The sequence below is a fragment of the Lactuca virosa genome, chromosome 9 (assembly GCF_052849685.1).
Source record: "Lactuca virosa cultivar CGN04683 chromosome 9, Lactuca_virosa_CGN04683_v6, whole genome shotgun sequence".
NCBI lineage: Eukaryota > Viridiplantae > Streptophyta > Magnoliopsida > Asterales > Asteraceae > Lactuca > Lactuca virosa.
The window spans coordinates 207453425-207472122 of record NC_136434.1 but is presented as its reverse complement, the minus strand read 5'-3'; the positions used below and the strand labels follow the sequence as shown (position 1 = coordinate 207472122).

Sequence of the window (18698 nt, the reverse complement as noted above, 5' to 3'; positions counted from 1 at the left end):
TCTCGGAATGTTTACATTATAATCTCGTTTTCTCGTAAGCTGTTATGAGGAGTTGATTATCAAGGTTGGGAACCAGTTTTGAAGTCTCAAATCAAAGTTCTTCGTTCTTTTCTTGATGGGGTACATCTGAATTGTTAAGGATTGGAAGTAAATGTGGGATTCCTGGAATTTTTATCTTTGCTCGTAGGAGCAGTGGTTGGAGTGGCATGTCAGGGAGTCACATGTTAATTAAAGGATTTTGGTGCATCTTATGGACTTTGGATCAGTGGAAAAATCGTGATTTATGTGTTTGGGTTCTTTTCAGATAAGGTATTGAATCCCTGGTTTTGAGTTGGGTAGTGATGGTTGGCTTTTATCAGGGATCTGGTAGGTGGTCGGGGATATATGTTCTTGGGTATCTGTAAATTCGTTCAGGTTGGATAGGTTGTTCGGTTCGGGTTGTGAAGTTGAGTCCTTGTGGGGGCAGTTTTGTTTAGTGCTATTTGTCATGGAGTCCAACATTGTTCAGGGTTTTCAGTTTCAGTTATAGTAGTTGGGTATCTTCTATTTTGGATTTGACATCAGTAAGGGTGGGCGGTCATCAGAGCGGGGTGACTTCCCTAGTCATTTATGGGGTTCAGGGAGTTCAGTCAGGATCGTCAGTTTGGTATGGGAGATTGTAAGGAATATTTCGAGGACGAAATCTAATTTAAGTGGGGGAGAGTTTTAACACCCAGAATCTTGAGGAATAATTATGGAAATAAATCCCATTTCTAGGGTTAGACACGACGTGTTGGAGGAACCAACACGGCGTGTCTAGATTGAAAAACGCGACTTTCTTTAAGGTCAACACGACATGTTTATGGAGCAACACGCCGTGTTGGCGTCTGGTGGAGAAAACCCTAATTTTAGGGTGTTGGACCCTATATAAAGGCCTTAACACCTTATGATTGGCCTCTTGACCAGCCTCCATTGTCACTAAAACCCTAAAATCGATCTTTAAGTCTCTTGGTGATGTTCTTGAGCTAGTAAGAAGTTCTTGGTGCTCATTCTTGGTCTTTGTGAAGGAAGAGGAGATCTTGAAGTTGCTTTGCTTGGGGGAAAAGGCCTTGGATCCAGAATCATAATCATGTGGGGAAGCTTTCTGAGGTATCAAGTTTGCATCTAGTCTTGTATATGTTTAGATCTCTTTAGTTTGTTGTGCTTTTGGTCCCTTTTGGATTAATGGATGAGTTAGGTCGTTTAAGGGCTTGTTCTTTCAGATCTGAGTTTGTTTTGGTATCCTCGAGCATAAAGGTGCAAGCTTTATGAGAGTTTTGGTGTTATTCATGCATTAAGTCAATTACTAAGTCCTTTTAAGCTTAAGAGCTTCATTTAGACATGCATGAACGTAAAGTTGGCAACTTTACGTGGTTTCCCAGCTCAAGGAAGTCATATCTATGTTTTGGGGCTAAGTCTTTATGGATTAAGTGCTTTTTGGTCAAGCCCTTACACTATTAAGCTTATGGATAGAGTCTTGAACCTTTTTGGGTAGTCCCAATGGATAAAGTTTGAAACTTTATCCTTATGGACCACATGAGAGGCTAGATCTGAGCTTTGGAGCTCTTGGTATCGAAGAAAACAGCTTACTGTATTAGGCTGTTGAATCTCGGGCAAACACGGCGTGTTGGCTGGGATTTTTTCCCGATTATCTGGATGATTGAAGAACACGGCTTGTCCAAGGGGCAACACGGCGTGTTTGGTCAACATGGGTTGTTGACTTGGACTTTGACCAAAAGTTTGATCAAGGTTGACCTAGGGATGTTTTGGGCCATTGTTGATTTGGGCCTTGGCTTTGGGGCCAAGTTATGAAGAGGGTAAAAAGGTCTTTTACCCTACTTTGGACACTTAGTGTGGGTCGGATCCGATTATTGATGAATGTTTATCTTGTGATTGATAGCGTAAGGATTCTTGCGAGCCAGCAACCAGTGATTCTTTCCGTGAGATTCGACAGTGCGAGGTGCGTTTTCCTCACTGTACTTAAGGGTTGAAGGCACCAAGGCCGACCCATTGGTTAGATAATTTGATATTTGCTGATATGTTGAGTATGAGATAGGTATGCATGTTTATGCTAGTTATTGATATGCTAGTTTGGTAGATCGGTAGGACTACCTATGATTCTGTCTGCACGATTATCTGTATATGTTGTTATTTGTAGACATATTGTGTTGGGTTGAGGTTGTACTAGTTTGTGTTGTAGCCAACAAACCCTGGAGCATTCCTGATATGAGATGAGGGTCGGGTGGGGCATGCTAGACTTATTTTGAGGGCTCAGTGGCATTCAAGATACGAGCTGAGGACCGGGGTGTATGCCATACTCGTGCTGAGGACCTAAGGGTATTGGACCATTCCAGATATGAGCTGAGAGCTAGGTGGGCCATGTCATACTCATAATGATGGCTCAGTAGCATTCCAGATACGAGCTGAGGACCGGTTGGTATGCCAGATGTCACACCCCCAAACCTCGGATGGCGGAAACGTCCGGGGGTGGAGGACTTCATGCGTAGTATCATGACAAACGAATATAATAGTGATCACAGTACATACAACCAATCATAAATATAATCGAAAAAGTTACATAGTTTCAAGTGTTACATGTTTCAAAATCGATTACAATATGACATCAAAAAAATAATTTGTCGAACACCGAAGCATTCCATCCTCAAGCCTGCGGTTACCTTAACTCATTGATTTCCTTAGAATACAAGTAATTTTGAAAGAGTGTCAACAATTAAGTTGGTGAGTGCATAAGCTTTTTCATGTAAGATTGAAAACCTTTCTTTGTAAATGAATGAGTATGTTTCGAGAAAAATCCAATATTTTCCTTATGAAATGATTTGTAGTCTTAATGCCCAAAGACCAAAATGTACAAGTAAATTTGCATACTTATAGTAGTAAAGGTGGTTTTAAATCGACATAAAACCCTTTTTCAGATGAAGAATCCCCGTAAACTATATGTTTCGTTATCTCCCTATGTGAGTCGTTATACCCATACTATGACATAGTACACCTGTTACGGCGTTCTTCAGGCGCCGGAATGTTATGACATTTGTCACCCCCGACCTGTCCGTCGGGCTGTTGCAAGCAGCTAGGGTGTGGGTTGTCAATCCCAATATAGATCTATACACAACTATCACGCTCTCCCTACAAGAGACTCTAGCTATAACTACAGGAATTTAACCAGTACTCTAAGAGTACAATGAAGTAGTGTCTCACAATTTACGATAACGAGTTTACGTGTAGTGTTAATGAAAATCCTTTTTGTAATGTAAATGGAACTTTTCGTAGTGAGTTTGTAGTGTAAATGAAACATAAACTATACCTATTATAGTTTATTACATATGTTCGTAGTAAATGGAAATCTTATCATGAATGACTATTTCTTTTTGTGATATTAAACTAACAAGAAATACATTCAACACATAGAAGTTTTATTGCTATACACTTTGTTCCACATGTTACAAAGTTTAAATAAATTGAAAGCTGTTTAACTAGTTTTAACTTTTCTGTACTGTTTTTAGAAAATCATAGAAAAATCATACGAAGTCGAAATCTGATTCCGTAAACTCTAAGAGTTTAGGAAATGTGTCTATTTTATTCATAATTTTTATTATTATTTTTAATGGTCTCTAGCTAGTTCAAAAATGCCCATATTCACAGACTGTCTGAGTTCGTTTTCGAAATGATAGGCAGTTTTGTAAAAATCACCATAAATTGTAGAAAAATCGTATTAGGATGTGCAAATAGTCATTGGAAAGGTATTAACCTAAAAATATTTTCACCTTGTACAGTTTTGAAAAATAAAAAGTTTAAGATGTTCAAAACAGTCCGTGAATGAGGCCCAACTTTTCTGTTGAAGGCTGTTGGTTGAGTTATAATAACTTGTATTCTCCCCCTTGAAACTTGAGTAAAAGATGAAAATATAGGGGTATGAACTCACCTTGAATGATTCCTTGAGACGGATGCGAAAGGGAAGAGGTTTCCAAGTCAAGAACACTTGGAGAAAGCTTGAGGATTTAAAGATTCTAAGAACAATTATGACGATATTTGTATAAGAAATCCGAGATTTGAATGAAGAAGTGAAGAATATTCATGATTTAAGATGAAGAACTTACCGAGAGTGAAGTAAGGGCAAAATGCTTTATGGGAATCCTTGAGTTCCAGAGTGAAGAATAGAGAAAGAAAAGGTAAAGCTTGTTTTGGAAGGAAGCAATTTGGGTTTTATAGATGGAGGTTGAGAATCCAATGAGTGGATTTAGAGTAGGGAAATCTGATGGAGTGTTGGAGAAAAGATCTCGATTTGACTAGGTACTATGGGAATAGTGTCATAAAGTAGTCATAGGGTGGGTATGGGGAATGGGTTGTCTCATAACTTTTTGGAAAAGTCAACCAACCCTTAGAGAATATCTTGCACAAAAGATATGGTCTATAGCGGGAATTTCTCCAAGGTGTGATTAAAATAATGAGTCTTAGATATCAAGAACGTGTCCTAACTCTTCAAGGTTGGCAACAAATGGGGGTGTCCGGAGTCAGGAACGTCCATCCGGAGTTAGGAACGTCCGTCCGGAGTCATTCATGGTTCCGGAGTGGAGGTGCGGGGTTATCAACTTCCGGAGTGACCTTGGTCTTCCGAGGCCACGAAGCTCATCTGGTGCGGATCCTTTCGAAGCGGGTGAATCCGGATGAGGAGTTTCCAAAAGATAAGGGCATTCCGGAGTATGCGGAGTTGTCTGGTTCATTTTAGAGGGTTATGTTTCGGACTCAGGAGGCTCCGGACCAAGAGGGTCCTTTTGGGTTTTCTACCTTGGTTTTGAGCTTGCGAGGCTGAGGGAATTTCGGTGCGGGGTCTCGGTCCCTGAGACTAAGGACCGAAAGTGGATTGAACTGTGGGTAGTGATGAACCGAAGGTAGTCGGAACCGAGAGTAGTCCGGACCGTGCCGTAGTGGGATGAACCGAATGTGGCCTCGAACCGAAAGTAGGTTCAGGACCGAAAGTGGCCTGAACCGAAAGTAAATCCGGACTGAAGGTGAATCCGGACTGAAGGTGAATCCGGACCGAAAGTGGGTTCGGTCCATGGGTGGTTTCGGTCCACTTTGCTGATTCCCGAGAGGTCTTCCCGTTTCGAGTGGTTTTTGACTAAGCTAAGGGGTTGGGATGCCCCGACTGTTTATAAAGTTAGGAGATTTAAAGAGACTTTGTTTATGATCGTTAATAATGTTCATCCTTGTATTGTGCGGTTTGCACTCCCCATTATGATTCGTTATGAATGCTTCACACCCCCGAAGGGTATGTAATAGTGTTTTATCGAGTCGTTCCAATCACTTACCCTACTAGGGTTTAGAATTTCTGAATATGTGAAATTTTCGCGTGATACTCTGTATTGATATAAGGTGTTTGTACATTAGTGAATATGGAGTAAATTCTACTTAACAAGTACATATCGTACTTTCTGTTTTCGACTCGTTGGCCTTTATTTGACTTTGAATTTGACCTGAATTTGACGGTTGTCACATTATCCCCCCATTAGAAGGAATTTCATCCCGAAATTTGCGTTTCGACGGGGACTTTAAGAGTTGGGGAAAAGATGCGGGTATTTTTGCCTCATTTGGTCTTCGCATTCCCTCTTTTTGCTTCACCGGTCACGTTCTCTGGTTTTCAAGGCTTCTAACTGGGCTTCCTTGATTTGTGTGGATAGGTGTGAATGGATCGTCATGACTAATGACTTTACTCGTCGGACCGAGTACTCCTTCCTGCTTAGTGCTAGAACGTTCACTCGTAGTCCTGGGTAGCTCTGTTCCGGAGTTCATGGTAGGACTCATTCCTGGTCCATCTATCATCACCTCGTGCATACAGGTCGTATATAATTAAGATTGGTAGGGAATTCGGATGGGTGACTCTTCCCCAAGTCCACAACAAGACAAGGAACAGGAAATAGGGCGGGAACACCCATCCAATGTCCGTAGAATCTTAATTATATATCGTCCTTTCGTATACACTTAGTAATGGTAGGTTAACTGTATTCGTCCCAAGCCTCTGTGCTTGAACTCTATCTGCTCCATGAGTGATGTTCCCGAAGAGTCTGCTGGGAATACTTTCGAAAAGGTTTCGGAAGGTATAATACTCCTCCCTTGAGTGCTTCGGGGTTTCGTAACGAGAGATGACCCGAAGGTCTGTGTCGGATTCGTGGTTATGAGAGACGAGGGTTTCGATGTTCAGTCGGTTGGGCGAAGGGTCTTTTTTTTGTGGCACATGCAATTGGTAAGGTGAGGATTAAACCAATCCATCTCGAATGACGACATCGGATCTTCTTAGTGAAACATGTGTTAAGTTGTATTCGAAAGAAATATTCGTTAGAGAGAGTGCATTGAGTGCGTTCTGTTTTTGGTCGGTGCTATTATTACTGTAAATGATTCGTACCGCAGCAAGCTAGTACTAGCGGTAAGAGTGTTGTGATAGTTAGTGATGATACTTTATATTATGATCCATATCAGGTCCCTCTATGATCTCTTAGTGTATACCAGTCATGTGTAATTAAGATTGATCGAACCGTCGACTGAGTGACTCTGCCCTAAATCCACAACCAGACAAGGAACAGGAATTAAGGCGGAATCACTCACTCTAAGCCTGTAATATCTTAATTATAAGTAACCCTGATGTATACACTAAGTCATCACAGATCACTGAAGGGTTTTGAGCATTCTAACACTCCTATGGTGTACATGCAACCCTAGAAACCTTGGATCTATGTTTTATCTATGATACATGCAAAATTGTTTTCCAAGCTTCATAACCTATCTAGCATACATGGGGAACTTTTGATACATAAAAGTTAGTAGGAAATACATACCTTATAGTAGTTTGGATTCCTTGAAAACCTCGTGAGCCTACCTCAAGTGTGATGCCTCAAAAGTCTCACACAACACCAAATGCACTTGGAATAACTTAGAGAGAAATGAAGAACACTTAGAAATCGTCTAGCCCTCACTTGTATGCTTAGTAACCGATTTTGGTGAGCATAAGGATGCTTATATAGTATGTTACAATTAGGGTTACACCATGTAAACCCTAATTGTCATGACTTTTCATTTCCATGACCCATGGGTTCTATAACCACCATGGAGCATCCATGGAGCATCCTATGGGTTTTAGCCCAACTTGATAATCCATGAAGCATTAGCACACTATATAAGTATGGATGATTTACACAATCAACCCATATATTTAATTAGTCTTCTTTTGATCACTTAATTAATTCCAAATTAATTCTTGATCAATACTAACTAAATAATACTATTAATATATTAGAACTTATAATATATTAATAAACCTTAAGTGTTATTTCTCTCATTTTAGTCTATCCAAATGCATGATGCCATGCAACCCAAATTGACCATGCTAATCGGGTCAAGTACAATCCAGAAATAGTTATGAACCTAGACACCTAATCCAACAGTCTCCCAGTTGGATAAGTCTAATAACTATAACTGCAAGAATGACTTCAGGAACTGATCAGCAGTCATAGCTCTTTCAAGGTCTCTCGGTACTGAGATGATGATGACACGCCATTTAAGATAAGTGATCATATAATCCTCTGTTCTAGATTTCCGGACAAATACATGGAACAATGTCTTACTTATTGTCCAGCAGTTTGTTTCCCGATTTCCGATTTTGTTTGACATAGAACTTAATTGAACACATCAACTTAGTTCTGACCGGGCCCGGTACATGGGTCAACACAAAATCATCGAGGGGCCCAGATATCGCTTCTACTACTTGTTGAATCATACACTGTTGGATTAATGTCTAAGTCCATAACTATATTTGGTATGTACTTGACCCGACCCGGCATGGTCCATTTGGGTTGCACTTCACCGACACAATTTATATGGATAGTCTTTTGAGAATAGTATATTTATGATTTATATTAATATATTATAAGTTCTAATATATTAATATGGAATCATATTATTTAATTAGTATTGATCAAGAATGAATTTAGAATTAATTAAGTGATCAAAAAGAACTAATTAAATATGGACTCTTATATATATGGAATGGGCCAAGTTCATTTAGGTTGGGCTAAGCTTTCATGGATGGTCCATGGAGCTTTTAACCCATGGATCCTATGTAAATGAAAGGTCATGGGTATTAGGGTTTACATGGATGTAACCCTAATCCTCCATAATATATAAAGGGGTCCTTGGCTCACAAAATTGGCACAAGTGTGTGAAAATAAGAGTGGGCCGATTTTAGTGTGCATACATATTCTCTCAAGTTCTTCCAAGGTGTTTTGGTGATTTGTGATTCCATTTGAGGCTTCCACACTATTGGGGCTAAGCTCTTAAAGCTTGAAGACATCAAGCTACATCAAAAGGTATGTCATCTAACTAGAACTTTGTAGTATAGGTGCTTCATAATATGCTAGTTAGGATGAAACCTTGGAATAGTTAATATTTGCATGTATAATAGAGAAAACATAGATCCAAGGTTTATAGGGTTGCATGTACACCATAGGAGTGTTAGAATGCTCAAAACCCAACAGTGGTATCAGAGCCATGGGTTGTTTTCTGTTATATTGATGCAAATGTTTTATTTTCAAGTTGAAAAAAAAGGAAAAAAAAAACATGACGTTTGTCAAATTTTAAGATAATTACTTGTTTTGTGAAAAACGAATTATTTGTAAAATTTGAATCATTTGTTATATGAGTTGAATTAGGTCAAATTTAGTAAAAGATAAAATGATATGATTATTTTATTAGTTTTAAAAGTTTGATCTAAATGTTTTAAGGAGTTATATATTTTGTCATAAAATTTTGGAGCTCAAAAGTTTTTTTTAAAGTTGTGATCTTAAGGGTTTTTGAAACTTCCATAAGTTATGGATATGAAAGTTTTTTTTTAAAAAAAATTTGATTCAAAGTTTTTATGGAGTTACAAAATTTGGTGTTAATGTTTTAAAGAATTCCATAACTTGTTCTTAAGTTATGGAACATGGAAAGTTTCATCATAAAACACCATTAATTCCATAAGTTATGGAATCCAAAGGTTTTCAAGAATTACAAAACTTGCCCTCAAGTTTTGGAATTTGAGAAAAGTTTTTTATGAAAAAAAGAATTGAATTCTAAAACTCTTGGGTTCATAACTTAAACAATTAATTAAATGGTTTTAATTTTGAGTTTAATAATTGGAATTATGATGTTTTGTTGAATAGTTCAAATTAACTCTTATGGACTTTATTAATAGTTAATTAAAGCGTTTAATTAAAAGAGTATTATTAATCCATAAATATATGGTTTGAGTTTAATTAAATTAAAAGTCTAGTTTAATTAATAGATTAAACCACCAAGTATTTTAAATGTCTAAAATACACCCTTATACTATTATAATATTAAAAGTTTAATATATTATATGTATAAGAGCAAGTCGGCTTACCATTAGTAGGCCTCATTCACGAAGCCGGTCTATAAGGGGGGTATAAGGTTACTGCCTATAAAATGGCAGTTTAATGGGTGTCCACTCTCACTCACCGCTTCCTTGACCGGTGGAGGGTCGTTAGCCGAACAGGTAGGACAAGGACTATAATTCTCCCTTCATTATAAGTATAATGATAAATACTAAGTAACTAGACACTTATAAATTCCCAATCTTAGTTACTTAGGAAAATGTGAATAAGGTGCTAATCCGTGAAATTACACTTTGTACTTTGTTTAAGCTGTTAGTGGAGCGTGTGTGGTTAACCGGCACACTAACCTGGACTTAACAAGGTAGGCAAAGGGTAACTTAATATTTATCATAGTATCGTTGGAGCGTGTGTGGTTAACCGACACATCGATTGAGGGGTAAATATTAAGGGTACCAAGTATATTTGCATGGTTACTTCACACGTTGTTTTATGATCCTCGGCATCCCAGTCACAAAACCTGAAGGGCACACTCGAGATTGAAACATGCCATTGAAAAGTTCAATGAATCTCAAAAGAATCTAGGAGTTTCAAAACCAATTAAAACCTAATAATACATTTCGTTTATCTTGGTGGAAATTGGTGAATCGTCATTCACCTACCTTCAAATATTTTATAGCTTGGATTACGGCATCCCTCTTCCAAGTTATAAAATAGTTTGTTGGGTCCTAGCCTTAATATATCATATTGGGTGTTATATTAAGGACTTAAATCAACTTTACATGAATTTCTCCCATTGTTGATGTCTGGTTTAGACAACAATGATCTTCCCAAACCAAGCTTTCCTAATGAATATGACTTCCCGGGTTTGGCTCAAGGAAGTCATACTTCTCTTCCTCCACCTCCTCCAATTATTCTCCCTAACCCACAAGTTCAAGGTCACTCAAGCCCTAATGGCAAGCAAGGTCTATGTGTGATCACATCTTAGAGATGAAGTCACATATTGACAAGCCGGGAGAGTTGGGTGTCAAAGTCTTGAGAAAGTTGGATGTTCAATCACTTTCTAAGTCACATAGTGAGTTCCTTTGGGACTACTATGAAACAGACTATGACATGAACCTTAATGATCATATCTATTTCCTTGGTGCTGCTGAATCAGCAATGATTTGGAACGATAGTAAAGCAAATTTGATTAGAAGGTCAACTTCCCAAAAACTTTATGGACAGTGACAATGGTGACACTGGAAATCCAGAAAAAGCATTCTCTTCCCAATAGAAAGGGGTTGGCCATAGTCAACCCGGTTGACCAAATGGTAAAGAGAAAGGCTAAGTCTGAGATAGTCCCATTACCAAAGGGTCCATATGTTTATTTTGCCAAAGGAAGGGGCGTTGATTGCAAAGCTGCTAAATTTACCTAAGGATGTTAAAGTCAATAAGTTTGACTCTACATCAGGTAGAGCCCATTATCTAACTCTGTTAAGTTCTATTCTGAGATCCTCATTACATGATGTGACTGGGTCACATGTTGATGTTTTAAGAATCAAAGAATAGAGAGAAATCTTAAAGGAAGTATATGCTGATTCTGATCGCGAAGGTGGATTTCGATCGCATCAGAATTTTGAGCAGTTGCTTAAGAAGTTATGATATATTGCTAAGGAATAGATAACAACAATTTTCCATGTGGATTGTAAGGATAAGTTTTTCCGCAAAGTTTTAAAATAAAAGAAAATTGTTTAATTTTATTTATTTGAAGTATCCTTACAATGGCATTTGTGGAAAATTGTTGCTTATATGATTCCACTGACAGCAATATTGGAAAATGGATTTGATTCTTTCATTTGTGGTAGTGTCTAAATTTACCAAATCAGGAAAGTTCCTCATCACCCAAGTTTCAATTGGACCGAAACTTGGAATTATGCAAGTTGAATAGTATGATGAATGAGAACTTTCAAGCATTGGAAAATCAAGACTAATTACTTGTTCACATGGATGTGTGAGTCAAGTGAAGGACTAAAGGGATCGAGTACACATTCTTGTGTACTGGTCATGTCCACCACAAAGCTCGTTAAGACTATTTGATTTACTAAAGTTTAGTAAATATGGTTATACTTACAAGTTTAAGTATAATTCTGAAACATTGGAAAAGTCTCAATGTATGGCAGAACGAATGGGAAGAATCAAATTAGGCAGAAAGATAAAAGTTTCTCAAATCTGAAAAGATGGGAGAGTACTTTAGTATCATGTTTGTGATCATCTTAATGATTTAGAAATCATATCACAATTAGTCCTCTAAAGGTCATCTTAGTGCATTCTTATGACTAAGAAGAGGAGTCATGAATTGTTGAAATGGTTAGATCAGGAAGATGAGTCATACTTCGTTCCAAAACAATTCTTAGAGTCATACTCCAAGATTGTAACTTGAGTGACATATCTTAAAGAAAGGTTTAAAACACTTGTCAAATGTAAGAGTAAAAGTGTCCTACTCTTGTACATTTGAAATTGGCAAGTTGTGATGTTTTGGATAAAACAAAGACCAACTAAGGCCAATTGTGTGAAGTGTTTGTCTTGATAAAGAATCTGCACTATCTCTTGAATATTTGGCAAGATAGTCTTATATGTCAAGAGGATAGTGGGAGTCTTAAAGATCCTAAAAAGAATTTCAAGAACTAATCAAGAATAAAACCTGAGGTTCTTCACTAGCACACGACTTGAGGTTTATAACCTATCGTGTTGACATATTCTGTGCCCATTCCAGTTAAAGTTGGCTTTGCATAGGAGTTCTGAAAGTTCTCAATTGGTTGCATAACAACTTGGAAGCAATGGCAGGCCTTGTACTGCCAGGTGGCAAGAAGTTAAGATTGCATAAGTTCAGTCCATATGAGTTTGGATTTGTCATTATCCTTGTCTTATGACTATGGTTTTGACGATTCACATGGATAAGAACACATACACCATAAAATCTAAGGGTCATAAGGTTTCTCTCCGATTCATAAAAATGATGGTGAGGAAACACTTCCACCAAGTAGATTTGAAGCAGATGGCAAAAGGTCTAAACAATTGAGACTATGATTACGGCATCCCTTTTCATAGTTCTGAAATTGTTTAGACACACATGCATGCTATCTAAGGAAAGGTGTATGATTTTGATAAAGTTTTATCAAAGCATCTCGTATCAGAAATCTGAACTTTGGTAAGAAAGTCAATAAAGTATTGATTTCTAGAAGTCCAGCTGATTTCTGAGTACATGTCAAAGCTAGTGGGAGCATAAGTGTTATGCTAATAATCATCATGTTAGTGGGAGCATGATAATTATTGTTAGTGTTGCAAGTTAGCAATGTTAATTATAGAAAACAAAAGTTTCAATTCGTGAGGCTGCAGGGATTGAAAAAGTTGTTTTGCTATAATTAAGGGAGAGGATATACTTCATTTCAGTTCTAAAGGCTTAGATTGAGACCTTAATCATCTTTAGTCAAGAATATATATATATATATATATATATATATATATATATATGAATTTCATGTTGGATTGGTTCAACTTAAGGAAATTCTATATATTGCGTTCTCAAAATTCGATTATGATTACGGCATCCCTCTTCATAGTCAAATTTTGAAAACATGGCAAATAAAAATATTGTAGCAAAAGACTGGTCTAGAATCATGTCTTTATGTGAGACATCATGAATCATGTACCATTTGCTTTGGGTACAGGATCGACTGCATGTGCTATAATATTTGTCATTTCTAAATTTTTCCAAATGCCCAGAGGCATTAAGAAGGGAAAAGGTCTAGAATTGGATATGACTAAAATGATTAAGCAATTGTCGAGGACAATCTGAGGTTTACCAAAGATTGGTTGCTCAGGGACAGTTGGAAGTATAGTGCTAATTTTGGAAGGACCATATTGACATATTCTGAAAAGAGGCATCGCTTATTCAGAAGTGATAGTCAAAATGAGAATATGGAGTTGTCTCCATAGGTGGAAGTTATCTGTGTAAGATTAGAAAACTTAATGCAAGAAGCATGTCCAAAGCAATGTACTTTGAATATGAGACTTAGTTTCCATGGAGTTGATCTCCATTGGAATACCTTATAATGACTGTTGACAAGTCTTTGTGACTTTGTACATATTCATTACAGGAGGGTCAGTGCATATAAGTTTAAAATCTAAACAGATTTCGATAAATGATAGGAATTTGAAATTCTCACATTTTTCGATAAGGATTTGGGAGTGTGAAATTAGAATCATTGAAATTATGTTCAATTGGTTTATTTCACAAAGTAAGGATCATAGACAAACATAGAGTGCATACTTGGTGTATGGCAAAGCTATTGTTTAAGAAAAGCATAGTGTAAATGCTTGGAGCATGGGACAACTAGTGTTTTTAATTCAAGTATAAAGTTGATAAAACCGAAACAATGAATAATGAGTAATCAGTATGGTGATAAATAAAAGTGTTTATTTATATTCATAGGGTTTGATACCATATTTGATTCATTTATTCTTGTGTTTCACTTTGCATGTTTTGACTTCCAGAATAACTAAGTCGCTCTTCCTGAATGATTAAGTTATTCAAACCATCCACAGTCGGTCATATGTTGGAAGTAGATATGAATCAAGACTGTCAAGGGTTGGTTTGTAGAGGTCCAAGTTGATGGACAAAGTGGTGCTACAACACTCATGAGTGCTCATAAGTTCTGAGTATTGGATTCAACCCGCGCACATTTGAATCACTTCATGGATTTTATCACCAGTGATCATAAGACGATAATATCTTATATTATTCAAACCTAGAGATATGAGTTGTTACTATGAGTTGGTTATACATTGATTGCACGAAAACGCATTTGGTAACTCGATGTTATAAAACGTGCCTTTGTGTATGATTCAACAAGTAGTAGAACAAGCCATATGAGTCGAAGTTTATCCATTCCTTTTACCTTCGGGATAAAAGCAATATCTGTGGGCCCCTCGATGATTTAGCGATGACACATGTGAGTGCTTGGCCAAGCCAGGACTGATTTGATTTGTTCAATCAGTCAGTCATCATAAATTGAAAATCGGGAAACAACAAATGGACAGAGAGAATGATTATAATCCATGTCTCAATCCATATGATATCTAGAATGGAGGAATATATGATCCCTTATCTAATGGACAAGTCATTGACAAGGTCAGAGTTCGACAGCGGCTTTAAGAGCTACAATTGCTAGTTAGGTTTTGAAGTCATACTCAATAATAGTTTTAGACTTATCCAAGTGGGAGACTGTTGGATTAATGTCTAAGTCCATAACTATATTTGGTATGTACTTGACCCGACCCGACATGGTCCATTTGGGTTGCACTTCACCGGCACAATTTATATGGATAGTCTTTTGAGAATAGTATATTTATGATTTATATTAATATATTATAAGTTCTAATATATTAATATGGAATCATATTATTTAATTAGTATTGATCAAGAATGAATTTAGAATTAATTAAGTGATCAAAAAGAACTAATTAAATATGGACTCTTATATATATGGAATGGGCCAAGTTCATTTAGGTTGGGCTAAGCTTTCATGGATGGTCCATGGAGATTTTAACCCATGGATCCTATGTAAATGAAAGGTCATGGGTATTAGGGTTTACATGGATGTAACCCTAATCCTCCATAATATATAAAGGGGTCCTTGGCTCACAAAATTGGCACAAGTGTGTGAAAATAAGAGTGGGCCGATTTTAGTGTGCATACATATTCTCTCAAGTTCTTCCAAGGTGTTTTGGTGATTTGTGATTCCCTTTGAGGCTTCCACACTATTGGGGCTAAGCTCTTAAAGCTTGAAGACATCAAACTACATCAAAAGGTATGTCATCTAATTAGAACTTTGTAGTATAGGTGCTTTATAATATGCTAGTTAGGATGAAACCTTGGAATAGTTAATATTTGCATGTATAATAGAGAAAACATAGATCCAAGGTTTATAGGGTTGCATGTACACCATAGGAGTGTTAGAATGCTCAAAACCCAACATACACAAAGGCACGTTTTATAACATCGAGTTACCAATGCGTTTTCGTACAATCAATGCATGACCAACTCATAGGCAACAAGTCATATCTGTAGGTTTGAAGACTTATATGATATTACCCTCTCGAGATCACTCGAGATAAATTCCATGAAGTGATACCAGCGAGCGTGGGTTGAATCCAATACTCGGAACTTATGAGCACTCATGAGTGTTGTAGCCATGTCCAACATCTTAGACCTCTACAACCAACTCATGACAGTCTTGATTCATACCTACTTCCAACATATGAGCGACTGTGGAGAATTCGAATAATATGATATTCCAAACATAATTATTCTGGAAGTCAAGACATGCAAAATGAAACGATAGTAAACGATTGACAAAAGATAGCAACACTTTACTCATAAATAAATACAACTTTTATTCATCATCAAATTTCAATTACACTTTACACATTTCAAAACTATCTAACTACTAAAACTAATATCATCCTTCAGCCCTATGCGCCTCGCATGCTGGAGATGCTTAGCCCTGCCCAGTCCCTTCGTGAGGGGATCTGTCGGGTTCTCATCCGATGATACCTTCTTTGCCACGAGGAGTCCTTCTTCTATTCGATGTCTGATGAAATGATATTTTCTGTCGATGTGTCTGGATCTCCCGTGATCCCTTGGTTCCTTGGCTAAGGCAACTGGACTTTCACTATCACAGAATATCTCTATAGGCTCCTTTATAGCTGGGACAACCCCAAGGTCTCCAATGAAGTTCTTTAGCCATATAGCCTCCTTTGCTGCCTCGCTTGCCGCTATATACTCTGATTCGCAAGTTGAATCAGCCATTGTCTCCTATTTGGAACTTTTCCAAGAAATTGCTCCTCCGTTTAAGGTAAAGACCCGGCCTGACTGCGAGCGGAAATTATCCTTATCAGTCTGGAAGCTAGCATCACTATACCCTAATACTCTCAATTCATCACTCCCATCAAGGGTAAGGACCCAGTCCTTAGTCCTCCGCAGGTACTTGAGAATGTTCTTTACCGTAGTCCAGTGAGCCTTGCCAGGGTTCCCCTGATATCTGCTGACCATGCTCAGTGCAAAGGCCACATCAGGACGAGTACAAGTCATAACATACATGATCGAGCCGATAGCGGAAGCATAAGGTACTCGACTCATCTCAGCTATCTCAGCCTTTGTACTCGGGCTCTGAGTCTTACTCAGTCTGGCGTTACTCTGGATCGGTAACTCTCCTTTCTTGGAATTCTGCATGCTGAATCTATTCAGCACCTTATCCAAGTAGGTACTCTGACTAAGTCCAATTAGTCTTTTACTCCTATCTCTCAGGATCCTTATCCCTAGGATATAGGCAGCTTCACCAAGGTCCTTCATACCGAAACACTTCCCAAGCCAGGACTTTACTTCCTGCAGAGTTGGGATGTCATTTCCTATGAGTAGTATGTCATCCACATACAATACCAAAAAGCTGACTATACTCCCACTAGCCTTGACATATACACAAGATTCATCTTCACTCCTCGAAAAGCCAAACTCTTTGACTTTCTCATCGAAACAAAGATTCCAACTGCGAGGTGCTTATTTCAATCCATAAATGGATTTCTCAAGCTTACACACTCTATTAGGGTATTCTGCACTGACAAAACCCTCTGGCTGACTCATGTAAACATCCTCAGCCAACTTTCCATTAAGGAAAGCGGTTTTGACATCCATTTGTCATATTTCATAGTCATGAAATACAGCAATGGCTAGCATAACCCTAATAGAATTAATCTTGGCTACTGGAGAAAAGGTCTCATCATAATCAACTCCCGGAGTTTGAGAAAATCCCTTTGCAACCAGTCGCGCCTTATAAGTGTGTACATTACCATCCATGCCGGTCTTCTTCTTGAAGATTCATTTGCGCCCGACTGTCTTGCGACCTGGTACATTGTCAACCAAGTTCCAAACTTTATTGCCATACATGGACTGTATCTCGTTGTCCATAGCCTCTTTCCATTTTGCAGCCTCAAGGCCTACCATGGGTTCCGTGTAGCTGTTAGGTTCATCCAGACTTACGAGTGTGCTATCACTGATAAATGTATCACCTTCCGCAGTAATATGGAAACCATAGTAATGCTCAGGTGCATTCCTAACTCTCGTGGAACGCCTCAGAGGTACAGACTCTTCTGTCGGATCAATAGGAGTTTCCTCCTCAGGTTGATTGCTAGGGTTTGAGGTTCCTTCACCACTTGGCTCTTGAATTTCTTCAAGGTCAATTTGCCTCCCACTGTTTCCATGGCTTATAAATTCTCTCTCTCGAAAGACTCCTCTCTTTGCTACAAAGACCACATTATCACTAGGTCTGTAGAAGAGGTAACCAAAGGATCTCTATGGGTAGCTGATGAAAATACACTTCTCAATTCGAGGTTCAAGCTTATCGTGAGACTCACACCTCACAAAAGCCTCGCAACCCCAAATCTTGATGTGGTCCAGATTGGGAACTTTCCCGGTCTACATCTCATGAGGTGTATTGGCAACCTTCTTTGTAGGGACTAGGTTAAGAATATGGGCGGCAGTCTCTAAGGCATACCCCCAGAATGAGATTGGTAGCGAAGCTCGACTCATCATGGAACGAACCATATCCAACAAGGTTCGATTACGCCTCTCAGCCACACCATTCAACCGCGGTGTCCTGGGAGGTGTCAATTGTGAGACAATCCCACATTCCTTAAGATAGTCAAGGAACTCTGTACTAAGATACTCACCACCTCGATCGGGTCGAAGCATCTTAATGTTCCTACCCAATTGATTCTCTACTTCCTGTTTAAACTCTTTAAACCTTTCAAAAGTCTCTGACTTATGCTTGATTAAGTAGACATAACCATATCTACTATAATCATCAGTATAAGTCACATAATAACGATTAGCATCCCTTGTGGTAGTTTTGAAGGGTCCACACACATCAGTATTTAAAGTGACTTTACAAGTTCCAAAACTTGAGGGCAAGTTTTGTAACTATCAAAAGTTTTCATCTTTCATAACTTATGAGTTAATGATGTAATAAAATGAGTGACTTTTCATTTTATGTAACCTATGTGTTTAATAATGGACTTTAAAAGAATGACTTTTGGTAATCCATAACTTGAGGACAAATTATGGATTCCATTAAAACACATAATGATCATGAATTAAACATTAAACAATTTAACAAGTAATTCCTATGATCTATCAAGAACTCATAAGAACATGAATATTCATATCAAAATTTCAAGAACATA

At 37.9% G+C, this 18698-nt stretch overlaps 1 pseudogene; it reads left to right on the top strand.

Moving 5' to 3' along the window:
• The first annotated feature begins 1892 nt into the window (after positions 1–1892).
• LOC145140229 (uncharacterized) overlaps positions 1893–18698 on the top strand; it is a 41296-nt pseudogene continuing 24490 nt past the window's right edge.